Raw genomic sequence first — 14,176 nt, 5'->3', positions numbered from 1 at the left:
TTGACAATGAGCAAAAATTTCTACATGGCTCCCATATATCCAAGATGTGAAGGGACTGACCCTCTTTTTAGGACCAAATCCCTCTGATCCTCCTGCAACAGTGTTTCTAATCAAAAACATGGCAGCATTTCAACAATAACACATACTGACATCCTGTAGTTAAAATCCTGCAATTTCCTGCATTTTTCAAAAATCCCAGATTTTTTACGGTTATTTATGCTGTATATATTTAATAGAAAATTACTACCTGTACAGTCCTTTAGATGGATGCTGAATCCATAATAGGGCTTTACAGCAGCAAATAAATGAGAAGGAATGAGCAGGAAAGCACGTGCAAGCAAGACCCAACAGCTGGTTCTGGAGTACAGCGCCATCAAAATATAAACGGCGCCTCCAGAAAACAGTGTAAATTTGAAAACGTGCTTTGAAATCCATGCCGGAAATCTGAAGGAACTGGAAATATAGATGGCCAGATTTTTGAATGTCAACTTGTACTTATATTTTCAGAAGGAGAGGTCAACAATACCTAACCACATGTTTTTAACAAAAGTTTCATTTAACAATATGACAGTATATATATATATATATATATATATATATATATATATATATAATGACACTGTTAGGAACATGGTCCTTCCTAATGCATGGCAAGTCTGCTTTAAAAGAAGTCTTTAAAAAAAGAATAAATAAAAAAGGCAGAGCATAGGTATAACCTATGCAAATTGCTATGGATGTGGGTTTCCATGAGCATTGCCATGCATTGTGTTGAGCAGCCATTTTTTTGAACATTACATGTAGAACATGCTGCACATTTGAAAAGCACAACAACACACAGCAGTGTGATGGTAAGGTGCATTTTTGGTCCTGCCAGCAGCATATTGTTTATAGGCTATCAGTAAAGTGCATAAAAAGATAGAAAAAGGGTAAAAAAAAATAAACAAAACTCCTGGTTAGGTTTATTTGATTTACACTCTTAATGGTTTATGCAGTTACACTATGTGAGATATTTATATAGTGTGACACATTTCTGAACCACTGTTGCATAAAGACTGATGCTAAAGGGGATTTCCAACCCACATGGAAATCCCCCATCTTTTTCTAACATATTTGAGTACTAACATCTCCCTCTTCACACAACCCACACATGAGCCCCTATTCTCCAGGCAGTAGGTGACAAAAGGGACTGCTTGGAAATTGTTTGTTAGACCAATCACAATATAAATATGCATGCACACATTGGCAGAATGTATGTGTTAAAAGGGGACATATAGAGATTTCAGTAATTGTTCTTATATGTGTAAAATGGATCTGTTTGTGGAATATAATTTAGCCAATGTGTGGTAAAGTTTTTAAAACACTTAATATTATTGAATTAAATTCATTTGTTTACATAGTGGTAGCCATTTGTTGTGTGGTGGGGATGTGTTATGGAAGGAAAAAGAATGTCCAGCTCTGTATAATCTGGGTTTAGCTGACTGCCGGGAATTATTTACATGTGCATATTGGTAGACATTGGTAGACAAGGTTTTAATTCTTCCTTACTTTATTAAAATTATTAAAAGGTTTTCAAAATACACACAGTATTGGCATATGTGGGGAATTGACTTCATTATTCATGTTCTTTATTAGACATTTTCTGTATTAGATGCACTCTGAATACAATTTTATTGGTACCTAGAAAACAATACCCAGCAGCTACTCTGCAGCACATTTGGAAATACAGTTTACATACAATTAACGGCTCCCTTATGCTGTGTAGATTATATTTCTGAAAGAAGTGCAGATACAGAATGCTAAACCAACAAAAATATTGTTTAAGACAACAGATGATCTCAAACATATTTAATCTCCGGGGACTTTTAAGTGCTGGGAAAGAGAGATAGAATAAAATTCATGGAAAAAAAATCTTATCTTTCATTAGGTCATAAATCACACATTTGTTTATTTATGTCATGACTGGTGCTAAACTGATTGGGTGAGGGTCTCATAAATTGAGAGATCAATATGGCTTTCACCGACTGGATATTGAAAGTGAGCTTCCTTATACTGCATGTTGTGTATCTAGAATTTAATTAGAATAGTAGTATCTCTAGCCTATTTAGTAACAAAGCACAGACAATAGGGGTGTCCAGCAACACAATGATGGCAATTAGAGATAGGAGTGTATCTACAGAAAAAAATGTTGTTGTTTTTTTTGTATTGAGGGGTTTGAACAAGTCAGGTCTTATGGCGTCCTGTGTCACCACTTGGGAAATTCATACTGTTTGTTACTATGAACAATGTCATTTGATTTGAAAAAGGTTGGAAAATTTTAAATTGTCCTCAGAACAGAAAGGAAGAGGAAATCTTCCAGAGGGGACACTGGTTCTGATGACAAGGGTGCATTTTCTTTACTTTGCAGAGATTTCCTCCCAATTCCTGGAGAGTCTAAACAGCAGGAAATGAAAGGGGATCTCTCCAACTGAACACAAACTGCAAAAACAGACACACTTATACATATACTTTGTTTTATTTGTACATGTAGATTTGTTAGGTTTCCAGTTTTACTTCCGCCTTTATAGGAATGTTTACTGAACAAAAAAAAAAAATGATGTCAGATATAGTAAGAAGCACATAAATGTAAATCAACTCAGATCATAAATGACAGCGTGGTAGTGCAGGCCTCTCCTTAAAAAAAAAACAGGTAGCATGTAAAGCAAACAACAAATGCAAAAAACAGAATAGACTAAACAAATATTCTTGTCACAGGATGAATGATCAGATCCAAAGCTTTTTCACAGCTAATCAAAGTTTATTGTGGTCACAATGGCAATGCCTGCAGAACTCTTGAAGGCTGCAACCGATAGGATTCAGTCATCATTGGTTTATATTTACTGGGTAGCATCACTAAAATCACAAAATTATACACTCCCCATTGATAGAGACAAGAACAATAACTTTACATTAAAATTTCTATGTAACATGGTATATCATAGATAAGTAACAAGACATGATAGAATGGATTTGATTTGTTTAATGGGAGTTTGAGGGGAGTAGTACTTGGACCCATCAGTCCCGAAATGGTATAATGTACTAGAAGACCAATAACAAATTGTACACCCCTATAAAGGGGATGGTGGAAATAAAACTGGAAACCTAAATAATCTACCCTGTACAATGCTGGCCACCCAGACACAGGCTCTCCAAGTGATAGTTTATTAGGTGTTTTATGCACTTTGTAATGTGCTGTGCAAGATGGTAATGCTATATAAATAAATAAACTCTACTTTATGATTTAAAAATAAGACACCAGACATGAAGGCAATCTCCTATTCATTATGCTGAAACTGTTCTGATGGCACATTATGCTGGCTCTTGGTAAAAACAGATGTATAGTACTTGGAACTGCACATGTTTTATCCTTGAAATATTCTAAAGGGCTGTGGGATTTGATCTTCAAATCTGTGGTCTTGTTTTCCTTTTATTAGCATGTTTAATTACCACAACAGCAACAAACTGGAAGGTTGGAAATTTTGCACTATTGTACAAAAAATAAATAATAAAATAAAAAGGCAGATGACAGATACAATGTTGATAACTTATCACAATATCCTTGGTAAGGTGTACATTGACTGAGCTAAGGTGCATCAGACCTTGTAGGCTGTTGTGGGTGCCTTTATTATGGTTGGTATTATTATTATTATTATTAAACAGGATTTATATAGCGCCAACATATTACGCAGCGCTGTACTATTCACTGGAGAAGGACAGGAAGAATAATCCTTAAAATATTGGGTCTGATTTATTTAGGCTCTCTGAGGCTGGAGAGGATACACTTTCATCAGTGAAGTTGGGTGATCTAGCAAACCTGAAACGGATCTGTTACAAGATTCAAAACATTTGCTAGCAAACGGCAAATTACTTTGATGAAATCCATTCCAAGATTGCTGGATCACCCAGCCCCACTAATGAAATGATATCCTCTCCAGCCTTGGTAAGCTTTAATAATTTAGGCGTATTACACACATATTATGCAGGTTTTTGTCTTGTTACCTTCTCAGGTGTTCTAGGGTTGGGAAACAAGATGGTAATAGCAAATAGGATGGAGTAAAGTCAAGAGCTGTGGAAAACTAGTGGAACATGCTGTACTGTAAGTACTGTAAGTTACCCAATCAGAATTCACTTTACTGGAGCAAGACGAGTACAAGTGACTTTGCTTAGTTGCTATTGATACTGCAGAAAGTACTTTATTGCTGGAACTGTTTTACAGAATATGTCATAATTGATAAATGCTTTTACCTCAACCCAATGCTAAGTATAGCTTGAGAGTATACACTTGAAATCATGAAAACAGATGCACCTTCATTATAAAAGGAGTACAATGAGAGATTTACCTATCAATCATGAGGTACTGTTAAAAAGGAAATTTATTGTTCCTAATTACAACCTTTTCATTTATCATACCAGAAAAAAACTCCCTTGGCTGATTGTTACTCCTGTACAACCATTATCCCACATTGCTATAGGTTCTGCTATATGGACCAGCACAGAGGCTCAAGGGTTCACTGTGGCTTTGCAGCACTAGGGTGCAAAGTTGGAATTTCAGCCAGGACACTATTTCCTTGGAGTTTGTATGATCTCCCTGGGTTTGAATGGGTTTACTCCCACATCAAATAAACATAGTTCTTGTAACAATGAATGGGACATGCTCTTCAACTCTATTCGAGACACTCAAAGTCAGATCCTCCAAATTATTATCTTAATATCTACAACTAGAGCACTTTGTGCAAGGGGCTCTGAAATATGTGAAATCTCCCCTGAGCTCTACTTCATACAAACAAACATGCAACAAAGACCCCTTGGGTAAAGGTAATCTATTACTGGGTATTCACATCCACTACCATATTTTTCCCGCTGGGAAAAACCCTGGTATTTGACCCCAAGCCTGTGACCTGACATCTCTCACTTGCTGCATGCCTGGAACCTGGCCTTCCTTGGTAATTGTTCTGCTTAGTGATTTGGTACCATGTATCTTCCTGCCCACCCTGGTGTGCCCAAGGACCGCAACTTCTACACCTGGGCTCACGTATAGTAACTGGTATCACATTAGTTGAAACCCGGTCTTCTTCCCTCCCCCTCTCCCTGTCATCCTTTTTTGTTGTTGATGTCTTGTATCTAAATCGCTTGTTTTAAACGTGCCTTAAAATAGGATTATAGAATGTATTCTGTTGCAGGAATGGAAGTCTAGAATATGGCCCTAAGTAGGGCCTTGACCTGCTCACTGAAATCTTGGATCTCCAGAATTTCTGCTCAGTTGATTAATTAAACTAATATAACATTTTGATTCTAGAGATTTTTTTCCATAGTCTAAAGCAAAAGTTTCATGATGCTCTGTATTAGGCACTGTCTGGTTATGATTGTTTGTGCCCCATGTACTTACTGCTGACTGCATTGTATATGTACTGTTATATTTTTATTTGTCTTGCAATTTGTTTATGAAAATTTTTTCTCGATAAAATTTATTGAAAGAAAACATAGTTGAAGGTTAGTTGGCTTCCCCTCAAATTGGCCTTTGACGATGTTATTCTTATATAACTTTATGAGAAACAGCAAATTCTGGCCTTAGTTAGTAACTAAGACCTTGGATTTTGTAAAGTGTTGTGGAAGTTATCAAAGTAATATAAGTGCATACATTTCTAAATAAATCCACACATACATTCTTGGAGATCGACCATCAAGTGTATAAAGAGTTACATACATGGATACATTTCCATGTACAGAATAATGGCTTTACTTGATGCAACAAATAAAGTGTACAGGTTCCCCCCACACAAAAGAACACTTTGACTGTAGTATTACATTTTTGAAAATAAAAATACCATAAGTTTGTCAACTATGTGTAAAATAATATTTTAGTGTTTAAATTATTTCTTGGTGAATGATCAAAATCTCTATGACAAAGTGCAGTTTAAGCTTGCAATAGAAATATAAGGAAGTGCCTTCCTTTTGAAAATGCTAGTCGTTGTTGTTGAAAGTGCTTGTTGTTGTTGAAAAAGCCACTTAAAGTGGCTTTGTCAACAACAACAACAAAAAAGTTGCTTATAGGTCTGTAGAGGTGCTTGCAGATAAATGAAGCAGTTTTTAGTTCTCTCATGGTGGCCAAATGTGCTTTAGCACTTCCTGGTAATGTATTGTACCCACCTACCTCCCACACATTTCTATAGGTCATCAAGGCAGACTATTATAATTATGGGCCATTTGGAAAGCATTGGGCACAGAAGAGAGCAGAAGCACTAACACTGAAATCAGGCACTGAAATGCTGATGCAAGTTACGCTATGAAGATGTTTTTTTTTTTTGTTCTAAGCATGAAAATACTAAAGTTATACTTTGTGTGTTAAGTAATCATACTATATGTATCTAGCTGCAAAATTACTATAGGTTTGACTTGACCACAAGGATGACTGAACATCTGTTTAAGGACCACTCTACAAATACAACTTCTTTTCATTAGATTACCACTCATCTTGTACAGTGAAAATATACAGAAGTCTTATTTTAATGATCAAAAAAAAAAAATAGAAAATTTCAGGAGCCAACACATTACTCATAATAAATACTCACAGAGCAACTTTTTACACCAAACCCGTCAACCTGCTTTTGAGCAGCTGCACTTTAAGTCATGCAATAAGGATGAAATCTGACAAGAACAGAACATCTAATTAGTGCAAAATATATTTTTATCTGCTCTGAACAAAAGAGCTTTGCCAGACTATGAGAAGGAAATATTGTTTCCGCTAGTCTAAATCCTTAATCCACAGCAGGGCTCAAAGCCTGGCTCTGGCTCATTCCAATGGTGCTATAAATAGGGCAAGTGATCAATAAGTATTTCTAACAGACATACTAATAGTAACTAATTTAAGAGTTGTTGTTTTGCAACATTTCTCTAGGATGCTTGCTTAAAAGAAAACAGAAATCTGAGCATTTTTCTGATTTAAAAATGTGTAATAAACCCCAGTTAACACATTGATCAGCCAAAACATTAAAACCGCTTACAGGTGAACTGAAGAACATTGACAACCTTGGTACCTTCAAGAAGGGTGATATATTAGTAGTTAGTGCCTAACAAGGATGGTCAAAGAAAGGACAACCTGTAAACCAGCAACAAGGTAAAGATCTAAGACTAACTGACGGGCATGGATGTAGGAAAACTGTGCTTTTTCTTTCATTTGCCTTAAGAACATTTCTCACAACTCCCCATGCAAATTAAAAGAGGGGAATCAACCAAGCATGTTGGAAAACCTAAATGACACCCATGTTTATAACTGTAAGCTGAATATATTTTCACATATGATTCCAGCAAAGTGTGATGTTAAGGTTTGCTGTCTTCGATTGAAATGGCCCTATAGTCAGACAGGAAAAGGTCTGAGGTAGTTTGCAGAAAATTGTTTCAATAGTTAATTAACATAATTTACATTTTAGTTTGCCTCATTTTTATTTGTTGCATATTACAAACCCACTCTGTGTTTAATTTATATATGCAGAGATCTACAGTATCCATCTTCATCTTTACAGATTATAAACTGTCAGCTGCCTGTTTAAGATAAAGTTGCATTCCGGTAATAAAGAAAGGTAATAAAGAAATCCTGCTCTGGTAAACAATTTTACCTGCTCTAACTCTGGTTTCTTGGCACAGAATTTCACAAATGTATGGGTTATGCACTTCAAAACATCCTTTACTGCACCTGTGAACCTGCTCCACACACCCTTTCACAAAATATACCCAAATTAAGCCCTACAAGTAATTTGGCTCTCCCAATCTATCTAAATATCTGATCACATAGGTGCTTGGCAGATTCACAACATTTTTAGGTAGGAAAGACATGTTGGAATTTATACTGCACATGCCACCCATTCTAGAATTAGAATTCTAGAATTTTTTAACCTTTAAACATGGGATTTTTGTAATGCTTCAAGAATGGTTACAAAAGTTTGACGGGGAAAGAAATGTTTGACAGAGAAAAAAAATGATTGCATACTAACACCAAAACATCTCAACAACTGTAAAACAGAGTGAAGAAAACAAATTACTGTGGAACTGCTTTTGTGTTAATCACTCAGTGATTGCTGATATAACTAATATTATGAAGCAAATAATTAATTTGTATGTGTATGAAAAAGGTTTGTAGTAGAATAAAATGGTGCCTGTGATGTGCAGTTCAAAAGAAGTTGGCTCATGGCGCAAGACTAAATCAAAAACAGAATGGGTTTTGAGTTCTGATCTAAGCTGACTTTTTTGTTGGGCACATCCTTGGGGCCACCCTACTTATGCTTCCTTAACTATTGGTAAGTCATTGATCTAAAACAAGCATCTACATATTAGGTGTCAGAACAAAGCTGCTTTGCATCCCAACATCATAAAATTTAAATGAATCTATGTACTGTATTCATCTCTAAAGTACACACTAAATATACACACTAAATATATTTTGTATATTTTAAATACAGTTTTTATCACAGCATAACAAGCACTGCTGTCCTTCTAGATATTTCAACTACTTGCCTTTGAAAAGTGACATTTCATGTGAAAAAAAAAAAATTGTTATGTTGACTCATGACAAAAAAAGAGATAATAAATGTCTATTATGCCTTACAGTATAGAATTTGCTAAACCTAACAGCAGCATTTTAAATTTTGAAATCTCTATAATCAGACAAGATAATTGGTGCACATGTTTCAATATACCAGGTTGAATACAATAGTCTCAATCTAAATAGTTTTCAGAAGTAAAGAAACTCTGCAGTAATTTTTATTGTGACATGTAAACCTAACTTGTAAGACAGGACTGAATATGGATGCCTAGAAAAATATCTATATGCATATGATTAATAATTGCATACAGTATAGAGGGGAGCAAAGGAAAACTGCTAACATAAGAGGCAGTCTGTCACTCAAAATGAGATGGGAGTTATAGTTTTGCATCAGATGTCTCATTACGTAATGCCTGCTAAGAGCTCCCTAAAACAGGCCTAAATCAAACTTTGTCCATGAAAGACATATTAACAGGTTTATTTCAAGGCCTATCTTTATTTACTCCTCCAAAATGCATTAAGTCATGCCATCGGGAGAGAAGAAAAAAATGGTACTTAGGAATATAAAGGAGCACCCATATTCCCTTAACATTTATGTGACAGTGGTGGTGACTGACCCAATGTTCCAATCTACATCCAACACTTAGCTAATTTGTAAAAGGATTTAATGGAATATTTTCAAATTAAATCTAATGTTTCAATTACAAAATACTTCAAGACTAATAACTGAAAAAGAATATGCAGTTTACAACCAAAATCAGTGCATACTTTTTATGCAGATTATTGTCCATGGTGGCAAAGGTCACTGAAGTCACACAACATTGCGTTCCTGATTTAAATATGCTAAATTTCTCCAAAGAATTTGCAGTTACCCAATCTGGTTATTATGTCTTGGGTATATGTTCTTTTGCATTGGTCTGTTATTTTTATCAGGAAAATTAATCCAACGAAAGCAGTGAATTAGATGGTAATTCTGTGATTTTATGGTTTGTGTGAGGATACAGAAAAAGTACTAATAGCTTAGGTGCTGCAAAAGCCAACATAACTGAAACGATAGGCCTTCTGTTTGAAGAGTATATAGCCTGTAAAAAGAACATGGAAAACATTCTTTGCCCTTTGGCTGTTCATTATAGACATCTCAGTAAAAAGAAGGAAACTATGCCATAGTGCTATGAATATAAGTTTGACAGGGAGGAAGGAGGGTCATAGTTTGAATCACTAAAGGAGTAGACGCTGTTGCCTTAGCACAGTGAATGTTAACTGACTTAGTAAATTAGTGAAGCCAAGTACTTTGAATAACCAATTGCTGGCATCAGAAATGAAAAGCTAAAGGTTTTCTAGTATATGATTGGGTATTCAACATAAATGTAAATATAGCTTTACATTATTTATTAATATACACGTTGCAACATAAACATTTACTTTACTTACATTAGGTAAACAGACTATGTTCCAAATCAACCCAATCATTTAAAGAAATGTGGCTTGGGCATGAGTTCATTGAAAGTGGCTACAATATTGCCTTTTCATACAAAAGAATAACAACTTAAAGATAACACATATAACATTTTAACAAGATCATTTTAAATATATATAAAATAACTTACCAGTCTCAGTATTCTTGGCATCACTGTTTATGTGTAGTTTTTGGGGCCTATCTACCAACATTTTCAGCACACTGTAACACAAACAAACAGTTATTGTATAAGCAGAAAAGTAATCCTGATTCACTGAAGTGGTACAATTATTAGTAGAAACATAGGTCTGATTTACTAAAGAAGCTAAGAATCTTTACAAAATAGATTGTATAAATATTCACTTCAGTTATCCAAGCATGTGTCTGCACATTATTGGGTATGCAAAGTACCAAACCTTTTGATTTTTACTTGACTAAATAACTAAAAAAAGCCAACAAATAAGATAATTTATTTATTGAGGGGTCTCAGTTTCCTTCTGAGCTTCTCTTCCTACTTGCAAACATCTTTAGAATTTACAGTGAATTGAACATTACAGTGTACATTCTAGGTTTTCCTGCATGCCAAAATTAATCAAATCTCATGCACAAGCAGAGACGTTAACTTATCTCTGGACAGCAAACTAAGATGGCCAGAGATGCCAAACCTGAAAGAAGGCAAAACCTGAAAGATGCCAGCTCAGACAGGAGTTTGCAGAAATTGCATTACTGAAGGGTAGGTGACCGCGTATTTTCGACTTCTCTTCTTTAAGCTCTTCTTTAAATAAAGTGTAATTTAGGTCAGAAAGAATACACCTGATAATTAGCTGTGCAAAATATCAGGTATATTACACCTTGTATATATTATATACCATATAAGTCTCATTCACTGTACTTTGTTTACTTTAATGCTTATAGAGAACACGAATGGCAATCATTATATACTGAATCACCACTTTAAGTCTGCTAGAATATAACCTCTTAGGGATTACACAATTTTTCATTATTTACTTGTTCAAAACAACAGGAATTATTTTCTGCTGCAGCATTTGCATTACAGAGTCAAATTTCAGCGTCAACAACATGAAAGCATGGATCTCTTCTGCCTTGTATCAATGGCTCTGGTTGAGGTCATGTAATGGTGTATGTGTGTAAATGTATACCACCTTTAAAAAAGATACAGCTGTAAAAAAAAATTATATGATAACATATGCAATATTGATGTAGGTTAAAGGATCTGAAAGGCAAACTCAAGTGCATCAACTCTTTACAGTAATATGTATTCATTTTTTCTCTTTCATCTACTCAGTCACGAAGCACAAATTTGTTCTACTGTTGCTACCAACAGTGAACTATACAGTATACAGGCATGTAGTTAGGGCCTAGCATTATGAACTAAAAGCCTTATATGCATGGAATGCAATTTGTGAAACAAATGCTGTTACGTGCAGAAATCAGCTTAACTGCCATAATCAACCTTTCATATTATAGCTGTCAGGGCTCATTGCTACTGTAACACTATTATACCTACAAAGTTTCAATTCTCTTTACAATTCTCCATTTGATGATGTTTAACTCAATTCATCTAGTCATTATGGTAACCAATCACTGATATGACACGGTTTAGCACATGAAAAAACGAGAATAGTGGATGGATAGCAGCTTTCTGCATTAAAGCCTATATCTACTTTCATTTTACTATAAAGTAGATATGCTGTCCCACTTCAAAAACTCCTCAACCTGATGGATTGCAACTAATGACAGACATCAACGGCTATACCATTTTTGTTCCATCTCTATGTATGAAATATTGCTGCAGAAGCCAAAACACTAACCAGTGTTTAACCAGTGTTAAACACTAACACTTCAGAACCAGTCAATAGCTTCTAGCTTGATCATTTCTGAACATGGAAAATTACTCCATTTAACAAAAATGAAGTCAAAATACAGAAGGATGTGTGGAAAACTATATACACAAAACTTGTAGACCACCTATAGCAGGAATACCTTAAAGTGAAGAATTTCTACATGATTTTTTCAGTCTTACAGCATTGCAAAGAGATTCTGAACACTCTTTTTTACAACATTATTATTACAGTATTTTTATAGTGCTGACATATTATGCAGCGCTTTACAATATCCATAGTCATGTCACTAGCTGTCCATCAAAGGATCACAATCTGTCCCTGCCATAGTCATATATCATTTATAACATAGTCATATGTCTTTAATATAGTCTAAGGTCAATTTTGGGAAGGCGGGGCAATTAACCTATTTGCATGTTTTAGAATGTGGGAGGAAACCGGAGTACCCAGAGGGAAACACAGGAAGGACCTGCAAACTCCATGTAGAAAGTGTCCTGACTGAGATACAAGGTGCCCAGGTCTTGTGGCTCCAAAACAAGCCCAAATCATTACCCATCTCTGAGTTACCGCATGATCTGACCTCGGGGTGAATTTGCTGGGATGTCCACGGATGGGAAATACTTACTTTTCAAACACTGCTTTTGCACTTTCACTTAGCCTTTGGTAAATAAACAATGACAGGTTTATATGTCATGTGTTGTTAATCTGAGGTTGTATTTATCTAATTTTAAGACCTGCTAAGGACCAAAGTTTTTTTTGGTATGTCCTGATAGGCAAAAGCTTAGAACTGAAAGAGGATGTACTTTATTCTCATGACTGTAAACCTAACCTCTGGTAGGGGAAAGCACAGCGTTAGGTTAATGTCCATAGTGTGTAAATAGGTAAACAACACCACAAAAAAAAATTAGTGACTACACTTCTGAAAACTTTCTCAGAAATAAACACAATACCTCATTTTACAATATTTACAATATTTACAGGTAAAAGAATTTTAGGCAAATACAAAAAATGCTATATACTCAATTTAAACTTTTGACAGTAATTTAGTATATAATGGCTTGAAATCTTTTCTTATATCATCTTCCCAGAATCACATTAACAACAAAAATCAAATTAAGAGCACAGATAAAGGTATATAACGTTTGTATGAAATACAGTTAGTACAGATCTTTAAATATTTAATATTCTTCAGATGTCCAACAGCTACATTGTGATTGTCCTATGCCCACTTAGTTGGCAAATTGACACCTGGAATGTTCATGCTCAGGATGTAATTCTTCCTTAAGTTATAACAAAGAATGGGCACCAATCCCTTTAGAACTAACCTGAATGGTTTGTTGCACTACTGCATGACGAATAGGAGAATGCCTGGCATTATAGGTAATGGTATTGGGGAATTTCACACATGCTACTTTTAAATGAAAACCTCAATGATTTATAAACACAGCACAATTAAAATATATAACACAGGATACCTCACAGCCCCCAGAGCTGCTTTCACCCTTCACCATAATTGCAAGATACCTGTCTTACAAATATACACTCTTATGTGAAATGAATATAGGTCCTTGGAATGAACCCTCTGCCCCATGTTTATTGCTTCCTAACAAACCTATGGTGGGCAGTAAATTTTTTAAATGGTTTTATTTCTTATTTGTCTATTTAAATGTGCAATAACTGCAGACAACATTTTGGACCAACTTCTGAAAATAGTTCCAGCATTACTCCCACAGAGACCTAAACAATCACAGGAACTAGGCAAAGAAGCAGGGAAAATCAAATATAGTTTTTAAACTGGCACCTGATACCCAAGTGGACAGAGTTCACCTTGACATGATATCCAAGTCAGCTTTGCGTTAACTGTTACTGACAGAGTTCTAAATAATAAAATTATAGTTATTTATTATATATAAACAACTAATTTTATCAACTTGTATACAGTGAGATGACATCTCATCAATACAATTACAAGGATGACATTCAAAAAAAGGGAAGTGAGGACACATTGATATTGCACCATTTCATACAGGAAAAAGGTAATAGCATGCAAGCTTGTATTGTAATGCAATGTCCTGCCAGATATGACATTTCAAAGTAAAACTTTAAAGTAAAATTATAGCACCAGACTGAGCACATATTATTATTATTTAAAGGTTTACATTTATTATAAATATTATCAAAATGAAAATTAGATTAAGAAATATAAACTGTAGGCAGCTGAAGTTATATGAATATACTGCATGCTAAGTTTGAGAGAATTAGCAGGTTGAGAGGGCAAAACAAAGC

General features: G+C 35.0%; 1 protein-coding gene across 9 annotated transcripts in view; it reads right to left on the bottom strand.

Moving 5' to 3' along the window:
- ATXN1 (ataxin 1) overlaps positions 1 to 14,176 on the bottom strand; it is a 171,813-nt gene that overhangs the window by 83,425 nt on the left and 74,212 nt on the right. For 7 of the 9 annotated variants that reach the window (XM_072411651.1, XM_072411655.1, XM_072411650.1 and 4 more), the window contains exon 3: positions 10,180 to 10,250. The gene's annotated coding sequence lies outside the window, so the exon portion shown is untranslated. Of the gene's footprint in view, positions 1 to 6,605; positions 6,682 to 10,179; positions 10,251 to 14,176 lie in introns of all 9 variants that reach the window. The other 2 variants (XM_072411654.1, XM_072411658.1) reach the window with 1 other exon arrangement.

The sequence above is a fragment of the Pyxicephalus adspersus genome, chromosome 5 (assembly GCF_032062135.1).
Source record: "Pyxicephalus adspersus chromosome 5, UCB_Pads_2.0, whole genome shotgun sequence".
Taxonomy (NCBI): domain Eukaryota; kingdom Metazoa; phylum Chordata; class Amphibia; order Anura; family Pyxicephalidae; genus Pyxicephalus; species Pyxicephalus adspersus.
This window is presented reverse-complemented; position numbering and strand designations above follow the sequence as displayed.